At 43.0% G+C, this 18214-nt stretch overlaps 2 long non-coding RNA genes across 4 annotated transcripts in view; one reads left to right on the top strand and one right to left on the bottom strand.

Annotated features, from left to right (window-relative positions):
- LOC115282229 overlaps window positions 1-17957 on the top strand; it is a 50620-nt gene extending 32663 nt beyond the window's left edge. Inside the window, exons 1-5 of one of the 2 annotated variants that reach the window (XR_003904556.1) lie at window positions 10987-11057; window positions 12122-12242; window positions 14753-14826; window positions 16725-16877; window positions 17788-17957. This is a non-coding gene — a long non-coding RNA (uncharacterized LOC115282229). Of the gene's footprint in view, window positions 1-10986; window positions 11058-12121; window positions 12243-14752; window positions 14827-16724; window positions 16878-17787 lie in introns of those variants that run through there. The other variant, XR_003904555.1, reaches the window with a different exon arrangement.
- LOC115282230 lies at window positions 575-10981 on the bottom strand. Of its 2 annotated transcripts, none has more exons than XR_003904557.1 (2): window positions 10934-10981; window positions 575-942 (listed from the first exon to the last, which is right to left on the bottom strand). It is a non-coding gene; the product is annotated as an uncharacterized LOC115282230 (long non-coding RNA). The 2 variants fall into 2 exon arrangements; XR_003904558.1 differs by lacking the exon at window positions 10934-10981 and adding an exon at window positions 6654-6829.
- Window positions 17958-18214: the final 257 nt, after the last annotated feature.

Here is an 18214-nt window from a genome sequence, read left to right as displayed (position 1 = left end):
GCAAACCAATCTGGGGAGGGGGTCCCCAAAAAGGACGCATCTCAGAAATACTCTACAATAAAGCAGGTAAACATTCCTAGCGGAGGTCTACGTGAAATGAAAGATATAACGTTCTACTCGAAAAGAGAGCTCAGACGAAAGACAACAGAGTTTGAAAAAGAAACGGTGGAACAATAGAAACAATAGAAGGGGATGAGAAGTGTGTTGTTTAGGCACAAGGGATACATGGAAATGCAAAAGCAAAACATTTGGGAAATGATGGTAACACCAGAAGCAGTTAAGAAAAGAAGAAAAGGAAATGCAGAAACACCATCAGGAATATGTAAGATAGGATTGACAAAATGGGCCCAAAGAAAGAATTTGGAAAGAATAAAGAGTTTCAAAGAAATAGAGAGAAAATGATAAAATAGATCAGGAAAGTGATTTAAAGAGAAGGTGGGAAAACCTGGGTGCATCTAGAGATTCCTCCCATGGATGTGAAGAGGGATTGATTAATGTCAGCTGCAAAGTTACCCTCATGAAGTTAGGGGAGTTCAGTGAAACATTCTAGTTAAGAAAAGATTCCATCCAGACACCCTGTGTTAGTTGTTTATTGACACATTGCTCCAAAACCCAATGGCTTAGAAAACCAAACATCTATTATCCCAAAGTCTCTGTAGGACAGAGATCTAAGCATGGCTTCACTGGGGTCTCTGGCTCAGGATCACCCACAAGGCAGCAACCATGGGGTTGGTCTGAACTGTGGTCATCTCAAGGGTGGCCTGGGGAGGACCCATTTCCAAGTTCATTCGTGCAGCTGTTCACAGGATTCGGTACCTCGAGGGCTGTTGGACTGAGCACCTTGGTTTTTCTCTGGCTGTTGGCTGGAGGCTGTCCCCAGATCCTTGCCATGTGGCATTTCCACAAAGCACCTCACAATAGGACATCTGGCCTTCCTCTGAGCTAGAGATACCAGATGAAATAGAAGAGACTGTTTCATAAGATGACAAAGAATAATTTTTGGTGTAAATATGTCTCAAATATTGCATGAGACATACACTAAACGATTATTCCTTGCTTGTCTGAAATTTAAATTTACCTGGGCGTCTGTATTTTGATTTGCTAAATCTGGCAACCTTGCTTAGATGGACCAGCCAGAGAGCTGGAGAGGATTAGAAAGGCAGAAACCACAGGCTTTTTGTAACTTAGTAGTGGAAGTGAGATCCCAGCACTTTCATGATCTCCTGTCTGTTAGGAGGAGCAAGTCACCAAGAACAGCCTATTCCCAAGGGGAGAAAATTTCACAAGTGCATGAACATTAGGGGAAAGAGATCGTTGTGAGGATCTTAGGGAGTCCCTAGTAGGCACTCTACACACACACATACACACACAAAAGGCAAATCATATACATATACAGGTGTTGGTAAGACTTATCTATAGGATCATTCAAAGTTACAAAACAGTGTCTAGAAAAGTCTCAGGGTGGTACATGGCAGGTGAGGTTGGGGAGGAACTGAAATTCAGATATAAAGTTCCCAAAGGAAACACTGGCAAAATCTTCAAGAACTCAGGGTGCAAAGGTCCTAGAGCATTTCCTAAAACAAACAATAACACCAGAAGATAAATCACGGCTCATCGTGAGATGAACACAACCATGAAGGGGAGGAATTCTGTGCCTCAAAGCATGGTGTGAAACAAAAGCTACATGTCTGTGAAAACCATAAGCATGTGCTTAACCTTGAAAATGTATAATAATGTAAGTCACCAAGACTCAGGAGTTGGGATATAGAAAGAAAGCAGGCGAAGGGATCACATATGTGGGCTGACTTCCTAGTAGTGGTCCAGAGAAGGATGTTGAAAAAATAGAATATAGAGGTGATGCATCAAGTAACAGGGCTATGTGTATGTCATCTGCTGTATAGGCTTAGTCACAAGGGAACTGTAGAAAATGATGGAACCAAGTCAAGTCAGGTGATGGAAGATTCAGAGTAAAGAGAGAGGAGGAGGAGGGGAGTGCACCAAGGTCTTTATCTTAAGCTGCGGTACCATTAGGCATCATTTACAGGTGGAGACTCAGGAAAATATAACAGACAGCCACTATGAGGATGAAAACAAAGTGTTTAACTTTTCAATTACCTGAAGGGAAGAACAGTCAAAAATGGAAAACAGATACTATAGACCGAAAAGTTTTGATTTTGTTTTGAAAGTATTAAGAACAGAAAGAATTAAAAAAAAAAAAAAAGGGGCGCCTTGGTGGTTCAGTAGGTTAAACTTCTGGTTCTTGATTTCGGCTCAGGTCATGATCTCACAATTCATGGGGTCGAACCGCACACTGGGCTTGGCACTGACAACATGGAGCCTGCTTGGGATTCTTTCTCTCCCTCTCTCTCTGCCCCTCCCCTACTCACTTTCTCTCTCTCTCTCTCTCTCAAAATAAGTAAACTTAAAAAAGAATTGATTAAAAATAATGTAGTTTGTCTCATCAATAAATGTAACTTAGATAAACTCACTTTTTAAAACATTTTATTTTATTACACATTAACAGTCTGTACCAAAAAGGAGAGCCCACGAGAGGCATACAAAGCAAAATGGTCTGAAGAATTGAAAAGAACGCAGTGGTGAACGACAGAGCAAACAAGTACACAAATGAATGAAATGAACAAACGTGAAGAATCATTGTTTTGGATGAGAAAGGTTGTTTATAGCAAAAGGATATAGCTTATAATGTCATGAACACCACTCAAGAATTGTACATTACACGGTGAGAAGCATCGGTTTTCATATGGCAAAATTGGAGGTTTTATTTTATTTATTTATTTATGTTTATTTATTATTGAGACAGAAACAGAGCATGAGTAGGGGAGAGGCAGAGAGAGAGGGAGACACAGAATCTGAAGCAGGCTCCAGGCTCTGAGCTGTCAACACAGAACCTGACGCGGGGCTCAAACTCACGAACCATGAGATCATGACCTGAGCTGAAGTCAGACGCTTAACTGACTGAGCCACCCAGTCACCCCTGTTAATTTATTTTAAATTGGAGATTTTAATATACCTTTCTCAGTGACAGATAATGACATTGTGTAATGATAGAAGCAACACAATAAACAAGAGACACATGTAAGAATAGGTCAGAGGAAAAAAGGAAAATATCTTTTCAAGTGACCAAGGAACACTTCCAAGTAGAAATGGCATAGAACATGTTTCCTGCACGTGATGCAATAAATCCATAAAAGAGCCGCACATGGGTGGCTCAGTTGATTGAGCATCCAGCTCAGGTCATGGTTTCAGCTCAGGTCATGAGCCCAGAGTCCTGGGATTGAGTACCATGTTGGGCTCTGTGCTGAGCATGGAGTCTGCTTGGGATTCTCTATCTCCCTCCCTCTGCCCCTCTCCCCTGATCTCTCTAAAATAAAATAAAATAAAATAAAATAAAATAAAATAAAATAAATAACAGTGAAGTAAGAAACAAACAAGAAAAAGCTCCACAAGATAGAAAATTTAAACTCTTAAAAAAACTTGTGCCAGTGAGAAAAACAAAACCAAAATCTCACACACTTTCTATAAAATAAGGAAAATGTTAAAAGATTACATTGATTTTGATCAGTCAAAACAAAGTCTGTTTCTTCAAAAGACATACATGTCTGATCATGCCACCCCATTATTTAAAACCATTTCATGGCTGTCCATTGTTTTTTGAATGGAGCTGAAACTCTGTAAAGCCTTTTATGTTCCATTATGTGTAATAGGTTGTCTCTCAGATGGTCCCCCATGGTGTCACTTCCTTCCAGCACAAAGACTAAGGCAAAAGTGATGGATGTCACTTTTGAGATTAGGTTTTTAAAAGGCTTTGGTTTCTCAAAAGATGATAGATAGATAGATAGATAGATAGATAGATAGATAGATAGATGATAGCCAGATAGATAATAGAGAGATGATAGATAATTGATGACAGAGGTATAGATAGATAGATAATCAATGAATCAATGATAGATAGATAGAAGATAGATAATCAATAAATTAAAGATAGAAGATAGATAGATGATAGATAGATAGATTTAGATACACACATCTAGGCACAGGGTGTAGAATAGCAGACACCTAGACAGACCTGCCCCTAGGCTTGCAGTGGTTTGTTCATCAAGCCAAGGGAGGGAGCAGGGACAGAATGATGGCATGAAGAATTTTAACACAGTGACCATTCCCACTAATAAATACTCTGGACCAAAAAGTATCTCCACAGACAGCCCAGTTAGATTAGGGACTCCTTCCCTGCTCTGTGTTGTGAGGATGGAGGGATGGAAAAGGGGATTGTCAGAGGAAGCATGGAGGAAGAGTTCAAGTCTTGCTTTCTCTGTGAGAAAAGGAAGAAGGTGAGGCAGAGTGGCAGAATCATCCCCTTACCTCCAATCTGCATTATTTTTCTTCTCATGCCTAGGGGCTCAATAGACAGGCCTGGGGTCCCCAGGGATATTTCTGTTCCCACTTCCTGAGCCCAGTCCCATGGAGCCAGGCTGCTCCTTTGCGTTGTTTTGGAGCTGTGATATGGGCAGCATGTTTATGATTCATGACAGTGTCTAAATAGGTCCATGTATACCTGAACCCTATGTATGCCAAATCCGTGGAGTACAGAATGCCAGAGTCACAGTGCAGTCTAATTTCTTTCTCAAACTATGTAAAACTCCTTCGACCCATACAGTCCACCAGACACTGTACAATGAGTCCATGTCACAAAATAAGAATGCCTAAGTTTTAAAAGAAAACAAAGAAATCAAGACCTAAAAATGAAAATGGCTTTCTCTTCTTGAAATAATATCTCCCAAACTTACGTTGCAAAATTCTCCCCTCCCTAATTTTGCATGATGCTTTAACCAGGCCAAAGGGGTTAACTTTGATTGTGGGGGGGGCACACACCGAGTTTCCTCGGTCTTTGGCATTTCTAAACCTGCATTAATCCGATTCTGGGCTCTGACATCTCCTACTTTCCAATGCACGAAAGGTCAGCATGTAAGAAATGTCTTCCTTTCTGTTGCTCTATATCTCTTCCCTGTGGTAAGTGACTCCCCCGTTCACGGTGAGTCTGGTGGGGATGTCCTCCGAGTGTCTTCACCTCTTCCACCGGAGGGCTGAGCACGTTGCCAAGACAGGCAATCAGTGACCACATTTCCACAACACCTGGATTGCTTTTGACCCAAGCAAGACCAAACAGAGTCCTTTAGGGTGAGTGGATGGGGTTTACATGAATGTCAGAATAAGAAACATTGTTTCTCTTCCAAGAACAAGAGACCTAAAGACAACCTAAGCTTGAGACTTCAGCCATGGGAGTTGCCGGCCCAAGAGGTCACAATGCTACTGTCTTGTGAACAAAGCCTAACTGAAAACAAAAACAAGCAGCGCCTAACAGCTGCATGATGGGGAGGGACAGTCAGAAAAAGAACTGGGTCAATGTTATGTGAACCTCTGGGGCCATCCCAGCCTGAAGCTGGACCTACCCCAAGATGCCCCAGTTACACGAGCCGATTACTTTCCTTGTATTGCTTAAACTGGTTGAGTGGGTTTCTGACTCTTTTAATTCTAAAGGTTTTGGTAGCCCAGGCAATGAGACTTGTGTGGTTTTGATGGCAAAGGACACACAGAGAAGGTCTGATGGCTGCAGGAACAGCAGAAAGCAGAAGTGGTACATGTCACACTGCAAACCTACATCCACAACGGGAGATCCTGTGTCATCCCCAAGGGAGACCTGCCTTCCCCACGTGCACGTGGAGGTGGAGCAGGAAAGAAACCACCTCCCTCAACTCCATCTTGGGCCCCAACCAGGAGCCCGCAATTTCAGTGAGAGGTCCGGGACACTCCTCATCTGGCTCCAGTCTTTCAGCTTTGTTGCTAAATCTGGTTACTGGGGCCCAGCTGCCACAAGACCGAGGCTGGCCAGAGCTGTCTCCTAGAACTGGGGCCAGAGTTTACATCTCCCCAAATACTCCCCTTTGTACAGTTACCACCGGGGTTCCAGATCAGGCACGAAAACATTATCGATTTGGTGTAGGGTTTTGCTAATATGGGGTGTTATTACGTCCAAGGTCCATAAATGCCTGGATATTACTGTGACACCTGCATGTTAGGAAGAGTTACAATAAAAGCAGTCCGCTCTTGAGAGGTGGCAAGCCCTTTGGTATGCCACTGAAGGGCTTCGTGGCAAAATTGATTAGGAAATGCAGCATCGGCCTCCTGCAAAGACTTCCTCACTCTCTGAATTTAACAGGACCAAGTCTCCAAAACAGGCTCCAAACAACTCACCCAACTGTACATACAGAGGAAGTAGGTAAGAAAGAGAACTTGTATCAGTCCGCCTTGCCCTGCCTACCTGCCACCTAAATCCCAAAAGAAGAGGTGGCTCATGAATGCTCAGCTTTTTAACTCACAGTGATTCTTCCTGGTAGTAGCTCTGGCCCTAATATTTCACATTCATTTATTGATTCTTTCTTTACTAAGCACTTAGTAAATATTGGGTGCTGTTCTAAGAAGCAAGGATACAACAGGATGGGAAAAGCCCTACCTGCTCCCTGGCCTTATGTAATTATGGGAGAAACAGACTACAAACAAGTAAGCTAATAAAAAGATCATTAGAATGTGGAAAGTGATTTAAAAGAAATTGACACGGCATAATGCTGCTGAGTAACCTGGGTTGTGACTTGGATGATTCCGGAAGTCCTTCCAAAGGTGAGATTAGAGCTGGATCTGATGAACGAGAAGTCATCTGTTGTGCAGAGCCAGGGGAGGCACATTAAAGCTGACATATCATGTGCAAAGGTCCTGAGGTGATGAAGACCTTAGGATGTTCTCAGAATAGCCAGCAGGGCTGTAGCATGGAGGGTAAGAAGAAAGATGCTGTGAGTGAAATTGGAGGAGGAGTGAAAGCCAGATCATGTGGCACTGACGAGTCCATGATGAATACGGTCAGGACTTTAGAGTTCATTCCAAGAGCACAGGGAGGTCACTGAAAGGTATTAAGCAAGCAAGCAAGAGAGAGAAAGAATTTGATTTATCAAACTTGAAGATAGTAACCATCCAGGACCCTTGATTTATCAAACTTGAAGATGGTAACTATCCAGGACCCAGGTCCATTGGGAACTCTCTTTGCCTTGTGCCTGGAATTTTCGGTGCCTTACGTGGGGCAGAAGCCTGGCTTCTGATAGGAGACCCTCAGGAGAAAACCAGGAAGCAATATGCAGAAGCTTCTGGAGAGCAAAACCCATCATCAGGCATGAGGGGAGAAGAGGGTGGGCAAACCAAGCCAGCTTGGGGAGACATCCAAAGGTTAGACTGCTGGGGTCTTCCTCTTCTTTCATGTTCTGACGCTAACGGGGATCAGGAATGGGGAGTCATACGGAAGAGGGGGAAGCAGACCCTGCTGTCAGCCCTCTTCATCGTTAAAGTGGACCAGAGACTAGCCCTAGTCAGGGAAAGATTGAACTGAGTTTCAAGGGGGCAATGAGCAGATTCCATCCAGTATGGTTGACAGACAATGAAGGACTTTTAACGTTGGTTTTTGTGACTTGGGACTCATGAAAAAGAGGTCTGGACAGCCAGGCTACATTAATTTAATGGCATGCATATGCACGCTCACACACATATGCACACGCACATGCACGTGAACACACACACACACACACCGATTACAGTCACTCCGCTGTTCCCACCCCAGATCTTTTTTTTAAAATAATTATTTATTTTGAGAGACAGAAGAAGATGAAGTACAAGTAGGGGAGGGGCAGGGAGAGGAGAAGACACAGAATCCAGGCTCTGCGCAGTCAGCACAGAGTCCGAAGCGGGCCTCCAACTCACAGACCGTGAGATCATGACCTGAGCCAAAGTCAAACACTTAACTGACTGAGCCATTCAGGAGCCCCACCACCACCCCAGATCTTAAGGTTGCCGTGGAGGGCCAATATGAGACCCAGTGTTGGACCAGCTTACACCGGTAGCTTGAGAAAAATACATATTTCCACCCAACTTCTCTCTTTCGGCGATCTTCTCTCATATACTTCTTTTTGACGCTGATTCTCACCTTCGGTGGACAGCTTTTATGTGCTTTTCCCTCTGTTCATTCATTCATTCATTCATTCTTATAGACACCCAGTGGGTTTCTTTTTATGTTCCAGGGCAGTGGTTGGAACCGAAAAGACAAATAAGATGCCGTACTTCTCCGTGGTTGGGACGCTGGTGTTTGGTGTCAGGAATGCTCTATTTTCTACTAGGCAAACAAGACTCTAATTGGTAGATGTTATGTTGTTTGTCATGCAAATGTGATTTCACTTTGAACGGGATTTCAAATTGGACTGAATTCATTATTTTTTTTAATCCTAAAAGCTTTACACTTACACACACACACACACACACACACACACATTTTCTTCATCCTCAAACACAGGCATTCTGCCAAGCACTGATGGGCATGGCCATTCTTTGAAATTAATTAAAAACACTTATAATTACATAAATTTGATTTACAGCAATACTTGCTCTAATGCCATATTAACTTTCATGGTCTGGCTCTTCTTCCTTTTCCTTTCCTTTCATTTTGGCCCCATTTTATGCTTTGAGGTTCTGAAGTGGCAGAAAAGCCTGGGTATCGATAGCCAACATTTGAGAAGCACCCATTTTCTGCCACTGGCTATACTGCTCAAACTAATCTTACTACTGCATACATAGCGGGTGTATACCGTATTCTCTCTGTTTATGGATGAGGGAACTGGGGCACAGAGACTCTATGTAACCAGTCATTTGGCAGAGCTGAGATCCATCCCCACCCCGCCTGGCCCCAGAGCGCATTTCTTGGCTACTACTCTACACCATGTCGCAAAGCAGAAGCAAACACCACCCAAGGAAGGCTGCAAAGGCTAAGCAGTTCCCCAGAAAGGCAGAATTGGAAGATGTCTCTTTAATGTGAGTGGAACATTGGAATTAGAATGACATGATGGGCTGAAGCTTAGAGGGAAGTTATTCTTGCTCGTTGAAAGAAAATGCTTTCCCGTGCACACATGCGCTCACTGTAATAACACATGCCTCCTGAGGTGTTTTTAAAGTATTAAATTTAGAAATCAAATAAGAACCAAATATGAAATTAACTTCACTTTACCAACATACATGTCCGGGGCTAGGGGATGCCGTGTTGAAAGGAAATCTGTAAGCCCAGTGTAACAACGGTCTAACTCCCACAGGAAGGTCGTTTGGGGCACACACATCTAGACTACCTTGTGCTGTGTGATCTCGGTGTCCTTCTATCGGGTCCTCCACACTAGGGCTCTGGCAAAACCTCTGATCACACAGAGAGCCAGGGCAGCACACGGCCTCACTTGCTGGGAATGCCTCTGTGCTGTGTAGACATATACTTAGTAAGCTACACAACAAAAGACACTGCTTACAGGGTAGGGGTGGGGGCACTGAAATCACATTGCTCCTAAAAACGGGAAAAACCAATGCAACGAAATGGGTTTTTTTCAGGTTCTCATCGGGGCTTATTTTATTGTGCTTGGCATACAGTTTTAACAGGCTTAGTTATCAGGTTTTTCGATCTAAAGCAGATTGGAAGCTGCAAATTAAAGGAAGGGAGAGATACGGCCATAGGCAGGAAGAATAAAAGATTGAGAAATGCCAGTTGAGAGCAAAGAGAGATCAGTGTCAATCATGAGGCCATTTAGCATCCACCCAAATTGCCCCCAGTACAACTGGTCCCGTTATAGAACAATACCAGAGCTGACAGGCCCAGTGATGATTCTTAAATGGTTTCCTTCATGGCTCTCTAAGATGTCAGGAAATGTCAAATGCACTTGTCAAGGATGCGCCACTGAAAACGATTAACGTAAGAAAGGGCTCCGTTGCTTCAAAGGGAAGCCCCCAGAACTGGCCCGTTTGGAACTGGCCAGATCCTGAGATGTTCTAACTGTGATTGTGCGACCATGATAATGTGTCATCTGCATGTGTTCTTGCTTAGATTGGAATGGAAGGGCACCGAGCACAAGACTGGGGACATATTTCTGGCCTTTGTGGTCCCCAACATAGACTGTTGCTCATGCCGCCATCATCATCATCATCAAAATCACTGCATACTGTCCCAGGCTTCGTGCTTAATGAATCCTCATGACATGCCTACATGTGGTCCTGTTGTTAGCCTTCCCTTGTGGCTTTGTGATATGCCCACTACATTTCCCAGAATCCCCTCTGCAGTGTGCTTCCGGTGAGGGTGCGCCATAAGAGATATTTTTGGTGCCAGATTCTGAGGTTGGATGTGAGGCGGCTGCCATTTTGTTCTTATGCTCCGTCACCTTGTTGGCCTGTGGGGGCAGCTATCAAACCGGCTCCACCTGCCCCTGGACCCTCCTCCATCTTCACCATCTCCTGGGCCAGGGGTGTGTTTGGCTGTACCATGAAGGATGCCAGCCTCTCTTGCAGGACACATACCTCTTTGAAGTTGGAGGCAAGAGGACTGACGCTAGTCTGGGTTGGTCCTAGCCTGCTTCTATTCATGTCGATGGATTCCAACTTGTGCTTGCTCTTCTGCACCTTCTAACCATCTGCCTGCCCCAAAGATTTCAAGTACCAGCATCAGGCAGGGAGAGGAGAGCCTCCCAGGGACTGTTTAACTAACTGCCATGATTGAATAAGGCCAAATCCTTGACATATATATTCCAGTGCGACTCTGCTTCTGGGTTGATATACCATTTACAGAGGAGGAGAGTGACTTCCAGAAAGGGTAAATAATTTGTCTGAGTCCTCCAAGCAAGTAAAGGGCTAGAACCAAGCTCAGAACTTAATTTGACTCCAGCACTTGTGTTCTTATTTATTAGGTCATGGGGCCTCTTGAATGCAAATTCGCCAAATGGATGAATTCATATAAATACAATATCCGAAATGGTAAGAGCTGCCGAGTCAGAAAGTCATTATTTTCCTGAGTACCTACCTGGTGCCCAGAGAGCATGGACCTGGCATTGGGCAAACCAGCTGCTCCAGAATCTTCTTTGTGATCTATGACAATGGGTCTTTTCCATCCCATCCATGACTAAACAATCACCAGTCAAATCCAGGTAGAATTATAAGCATAGCTCTCTCTTTTGAAAACACATTTTGGAAGCATCTTTGCAGACACGACTGTTGGTAGAATATGTGAAGCTAAAGATAAACAGGCATATATTAGTGTCAGAAAGGGCTCCAGGGCAGTGATTTTATTTTCCATTCAATGTGCTTCAGTTAGTGAAATACATGACTAGTCATTTCTACTTAAAGTAACAATAGAGAAGATTAATCCAGACAAACCGTATCTTCTGAATAGAGGCATGCAATTTGCATACACCCATGTTGCTAAACTCTAAAAAAACAACCTGACATTTACTTTTATTTAGGAATGTTTTTCGTGCGTGACAAAGTCTTTACCTTTAAATGATTATCTGTACACAAGTTCTTGAATCCTGTCATCTAGTAATTTTGGTTAAGAGAAATGAAAAGCAGCCCAAATGTTTAGAGTAGAATTCATTGTTCTGAAACAATGAAATTGGCCAAACAGGGCTCCCTGAAGGCTGGCTGGCTACTTCACCCCAGTTACATGTAACTATTCCTATCTTTTCACAGATAAAGTCCCTGACCTTCCAGAAAGTGATAGGGGAAAAATATTTAAAAATTTTTAAAAATGTTTTTTATTTATATTTGAGAAAGAGAAAAAGACAGAGCGCGAGCAGGGGAGGGGGCAGAGAGAGAAAAAGACACAGAATCCGAAGCAGGCTCCAGGCTCTGAGCTGTCAGCACAGAGCCTGACATGGGGCTCGAACCCACAAACCATGAGATCATGACCTGAGCTGAAGTCAGATGCTTAACCAACTGAGCCACCAGACGCCCTTCCTTCCATGAAGGCATTTTACATGCCAATCCACACTCAGAACTGCTCCTTCTTTGCCTACCTATGCAGTAGTCTTCATGCATATCTGGCTGGATGTCACACACAAAGGCCAAGAAGAGGTTATCCAGAATTTCATCCCTGTTCTACTGGAAGCAGGTCTGCAGGATGGTCATCTTCTCCAAGGTCTTCCTCTCCACCAATGCCACAGCTGCCCTGGAATCCCAGAGCCTTGGCCTTGAACTCTTTCTCTCTTTGCAGATGGTTTTGTTCAATTTCACCCTGAGCTTCTTCTTTGGTCTGTGTCAGCCTCTGGGGCCTCGAAACCTTCTTGGAGGATCTGCAACTGGCTGCCCATGGCGGCAGTGACCCTGAGGCCGAGGTGAGTCTAGGATTTTTCTAAATGGAGAGGCATCTCCCTCATCTTGCTATGGGGATTCCAAATGTCAGGCTAAACGCGCTCATCTGAAGGTCAGAAAGTCTGGGGTCTGATTTTGGATGTATGTACCATTAACAGCTGTGCAACCTTGAACAAACCCTGTGCAACTTTGGCCTTGGTTGGCACATCTGTGAGGGGAAGTGTCTCTAAGTTACTTCCACAGGCTACTAGCATTTGCCACCCAGGTATAGGACCATCAAGTGAGAACTTACAGTTTCATAACATATGTTCCTCCCAGGAAGTATGTAAAACTCCAAAACAATGTGGTCATATGTAAACCCAATCCCAAGTGATAAGAGTGCTAACTCTTCACATGGACCTGAACCTCCTAGGAATGGCTCCTCGGCCAGCTTTGCAAGATTCCCTCCTGGGAAACTGGATAACATCCTATCTGATTAATTCTCAAAGCTCAAGGAAGGCTCAGAAAGGGCAGGAAATAGAAGGGGCATCTGTGTCTGCAACGTGAAGGTAAAATGGCAATCTTTTTAAGATGGTCCCTGGAATCACACTAGTGGTTTCTTTTTGTGGAACTAGCATGTGTCGGGCCCGTAGCTCCTGCTAAGTTACCATAAGAATTAGGAGGTGTCATCTCTATATTTAAGGAGCTTATGATCATGTGGAATGTGTGTTGATGAAACAGGATCTCAGAGTTAGAAGAGCCTCAGATGTGTCAAAATCAGTGGTTCTCAGACTTCGTTTTGCATCAGAATCACCCAGTCATAGGGCTAAAAACACAGCTTTCTGAGGCACCTGGGTGGCTCAGTCAATTAAGTGGCTGACTTTGGCTCAGGTCACGACTTTATGGCTTATGATTTCTAGCCCTGCATCAGGCTCTGTGCTGACAGCTTGGAGCCTGAAGCCTGCTTTGGATTCTCCGTCTCCCTCTCTCTCTGTGCCCCTCCCCCACTCCCACTCTCTCTGTGTCTCTCTCAAAAATAAGTAAACATTAAAAAAATTAAAAACAAAAAAAACTCATAAAAGACACCACTTTCTGGGCCCTACCCTTGAGTGCCTGATTCAGTATATCTGGGGAGGAGTGAAAAAGTATTTATTTCTTTTTTATTTTTAATTTTGTTCATGTTTTTAAATTTATTTTTGAGAGAGACAGAGAGAGAGAAGGAGAGAGCACATGGGGAAGGGGGGAAGAGAGAGAGAGAAAAAAGAGAGAGAGAGAGAATCCCAAGTAGGCTTCACACTGTCAGTGCAGAGTCCAACTTGATCCCATGAACTAAACCATGAGATCATGACCTGAGCTAAAATCAAGAGTCAGACAGTTGGGGCACCTGGGTGGCTCAGTCAAGCATCCGACTTTGACTCAGGTCATGATCTCATGGCTTATGAGTTCGAGCCCTGCATTGGGCTCTCTGCTTATGGCTCAGAGCCTGGAGCCTGCTTTGGATTTTGCATCTCCCTCTCTCTCTGCTCCTCCTCGACTCACACTGTGTCTGTCTGTCTCTCAAAATAAATAAACATTAAATAAAAGAGTCAGACACTTAACAGACTAAGCCAGTCAGGTGTCCCAAGAATAGTTGCTTCTAACAAATTCCCACGTGATACTGACTCTGCTAGTTGAGGAATCATACGTTAAAAGGAAACTCCCCACTTTGCCCATTGGGCCCTAATAGAGACAGTGAACACTTCAATACTGCTACCTCATGCTTTTACAGTCTGGCCCTGAGCCTTTAGAAGGTCCACAAGAAACCACTCATTGGAATACCAAAAATAAGGAGCAACTTTTATTAACACATTTTGTACTGGGACTTTATTTTTTCATGACTTGGGCCCTTAAATTTCCTATTAAGTGGAGTGAAAATTGATATGTTTACTAGACTGCTTCAAACATTGAATTGTTGTTCATTTTAAGAGTCGCCTTCAGTTAGGATTGGACCACCATCTTTTCTACTTTATGAATCTATTCTTCTACTTTATGAAGTATTTTCTTCCATGCTTAAATAGCTGGAGAGAGTCCTGAGTCCATTCTATGGTTGGATAGCTCTTCCCGAAATGAACCCCAACCCACCCACCTCCCCATGGGTCCCAGTTCTTGCCATTGGAGCATCACACAAGGCTGTGTCTTCACCCTCTGCTACTTAGTTAGACGTTCCAATATCCAAAGGGAGCTATGGTGTCCTCACAAAGGCACATCAATTGCCCCAAACACACTGATCATCCCAGCTGGGACTGTATGATTTTACCTTGGCTGTTCCTGAGCTCTTAGGAGTTTGGGGATAATCTCAAACGAAGGCTAAGTTTTTCATTAATACAAAAACAGTCACAGAGTACATCCTCCATGTCAAGCCCTAGGGAAGGATTAGATAAAGTTGGGAAAAAGACAGACTCTGCCTTGATCTTTATGGGGTTCATATTCTCTTGGGGAAAAAATAAATATGTTTTACACTGTCCTTGACCTTTTATTTCTCTCTTGCTAAACATATTGCATTTTTTTTCTGTAGGCTTTTCCATCTTAAAATTCAATTCCTGTCAACATTTTGGCATTATCTTCCCTAAAAGATTCAGGCTGCGTAATGTGAGTGCCCTCATTTACTGATTTAGCATCTGTTTATTAAAATATATTGAGATTCAATCAGGAGTGAAGCCAAAGTATATGGTAAGAGCCCTGAATGAATCCTTCAAGGTGGTAGGTGAGGTAAATGACCAAATTGTGATGTCTTAAAGAAAACATGCCCTGAATTCTTGCACACTTCTCACAGCAAGAGGTGGGGTTCTACATCCTTTTCCCCTTGAATTTTGACATGCATGGGACAGCTTTGGCCAAAAGAGTATATAGCAGGAGACTTGTTCTATGTCATGCAAAGCTGGGTTATCAAAATCATCACAACCACCTTGTTGACTGGAACATTCTTGCTGGAAACCATGAGTCCCACATAACAAGTCTGACTGCCCAGAGGTTGCCATATTGTGCGGAGGTCCAGGCTATGTGTGAAACACCTGCACAGGGGTCTCCCCACAGAGACCCTAGCTCATAGGCAACATCGACCGCTGGACATGTAAGTGAAGACAGTTCTGGATGGTTCCAGACCTCAGCCATTGAGTCTTTCCAGCCAAGTTCCCAGACATCTCAGAATGAAGCTAAGCCATTCCCATCAGAGACTAGACCCATTGAATCTGTGAGTATAATATGTCTTAGGCCACTACACTTTGGATAGTTTATCATGCAATAATTGAAATGAAAACACACAACCATGTCTGTTTTCACTGATCTTCATCCTGGTAAACTAGAATCAGTGCTTTCCCACATCTTTTCCAAATCTTCTACCCTAATCCTTTTCAACTTCCTATAACTGCTACCCTATTGTCTGCTATCCTATCTCTTCTCCTCTCTCCTCTCTCTCTTCCTCTTCTTGCTTTCTTTCTTCAACCACCCTCATCCTCAAATATACCTAGTTCTCCTTGAACTTTGTTAGACCCTGTCACCTTTTAGCCTTTGCCAGACCTGACAGTAAATACGCCATGGAAACAAAACACAGTAAATCACATTATTTTCACATCTATCATAGTCTACCCCTAGTAAAAGGATTTCCAAGCCCCAATGGATGACTTGCTTGTTTAAAAATTATTTGTAAAACCATTTTTATAGTCCCAGGGAGAAATAATTCTCCCCTATTCATCAAACAAATGATCACAAGGTAATTTAGAGGCCCTGTGATTCTTACTTAACTTTCAATATTCTGCATGGGAAATTCAAATTCCCTGTGAGGCAGGGAATCTGAACGACAACTCTTATTCTAAGTTAAGATGCTTTCAATTCTGCACTCAGATTAAACCTCTATAATGATCTAATGTCATTCAGACACCCATATTTTTTCCTTTGCTTTCCAAGCATACGGTGCTTACTACCTTAGCACTCATCAGAAGAGGAAAAAGCTTATGTTAAAATAAGACCATCTTGGGGCACCTGGGTGGCTTAGTCAATTAAGCATCCAACTTAAGCCCAGGTCATGATCTCACAGTTCATGAGTTCGAACTCCATGTTGGGTTCTGCCCTGACAGCTCAGAACCTGAAACCTGCTTCAGATTCTGTGTCTGCCTCTCTCTCTGCCCCTCCCCTGCTCACATTCTGTCTTTATCTCAAAATTAAATAAACATTTTTTTAAAAAGACCACTTCTCTAGAAAGATTGCTAGCATTCTAGCTGGAATCTGACACCCTACATTTACCACTGGCCAGTCAATAAAGGAACCCACGATTAGGAGGAAGGTAGAATTCAGCATCTGCATATGCCATGGTCATGATGCAGTGAGAGAGAAGAGGTGGTAGAAACACTGACTTGCGTTCACATGAGTGGAGTCATTGTAGAATGTAGCTAGGGGATTCCAAGAGTTCTGGAAGAAAATGGCTGCTCAGAGAACCATAATCCCATGAGAAGGTGCATGACCACAATGGCTGAGATCCCTCTTCTCAACAGACTCAATGCCAGTGGCCACAGACTGACCAGGATCAGTTTCAAGAGTCAACAGAAATCACTCCAACATTGGCAACTGGGTAACAGAAGAAAGTGAAACACCAGAAGAGCTGAAAGGGTCATGTGACCAAAAAAAAGAAGGAATGTTTGCAAAAGGTAATAATTGACAAAATTTGTTAGCTCTTAGATATAGATATTAGATATAGAATCTTTGGTCTTGCTGACCTATAAGCCCACAAGGTTGTACATATCTATGTACATTATTTGGATCATGGTATTGGTTTCACAGGTGTATACATTGGCCAAATTTGTCAAATGAAACTCTTTAAATAAGTGCTGTTTGTCATATAACAATTATACCTTAGTAAAGTCATGAAGAAAAGAAAGAAAAAGTCTCCATCTTTAAACAAACAAGAAAAGTAACTTCTTCTATTTATGGGAGGCACTTTCTGCAACTATAGGTATAAATGCATATTCAAGATGGCTCCTGAGTATACCACTCAATTCTAGGAAAAGCTAGAATATAACTTGTTTGTTTGTTTTGAGAAAGAGACAGCATGAGCTAGGGAAGGGCAGAGGGAGAGGGAGACACAGAATCTGAAGCAAGCTCCAGGCTCTGAGCTGTCAGCACAGAGCCCAATGTGGGGTTTGAACCCATGAACCATGAGAACATGACCTGAGCCAAAGTCAGATACTCATGAACTGTGAGATCATGACCTGAGCTGAAGTCAGATGCTCAAACAATCGAGCCACCCAGATGCCCCTAAAACGAGAATATAATTAGCACTTGGCCTCATCCCAAGCTTTCCTCCAAACCATTAGACAGGATTTTCTTAGAGGAAAGAAATTCTCTAGGCTCTTGACATCTGGTTGAAATATTGAAAATAAAGTACACCTAACACAGAGGACTTGGCATACTCAACTCTCCATGTCTGTCAGGAGAGAAAGACAGACACCTCACTGTACAGTGTGATTTATAGCAACAAGAACATGAGGAAGTGTGTTGTCTCGTTTTTCAAGCTGACGGACTCTTCTAATTAACAGAGAATGGGTCTTGTTTTTGCAGTGTTGGGGATGGGAGAGGATGTCTGCAAACATCCATGTACCTGCGAGAAATGGAAGATAATGGAGTTGTGGCTCTAATGTGTGGTTTCACAAGCCAGAAGGACCATCACAGACAAGACACACAGCACAGAAAAGCATACAGATGAGAACTGCAGTTCCCACATTCAGTCAAGACAGCATCCAAGCAAACCACCATGTTTTTATCAAACCAAAGATAAAGAAAGCACATGAAGCTTAAAAATGCTGTTTTTTTTTGTTTTGTTTTCCTTGGTGTGTATGTCTCCTGATTCAATTAGTTCATTTACAAGCACTTACTAAACTGTTAGATGTCAAGGACGCAGACAGGATAATAGGGATAAACTGAACACATCCTTGACAACTTAGAGCTCATAACCTATTTGGGGGAAATGAAAGAATAAGCAATTAAA

This window comes from Suricata suricatta, chromosome 17 (assembly GCF_006229205.1).
Source record: "Suricata suricatta isolate VVHF042 chromosome 17, meerkat_22Aug2017_6uvM2_HiC, whole genome shotgun sequence".
Lineage (NCBI taxonomy): Eukaryota > Metazoa > Chordata > Mammalia > Carnivora > Herpestidae > Suricata > Suricata suricatta.
Note: the sequence above shows the minus strand (reverse complement) of the source record. Positions and strands in the feature narration are given on the sequence as shown.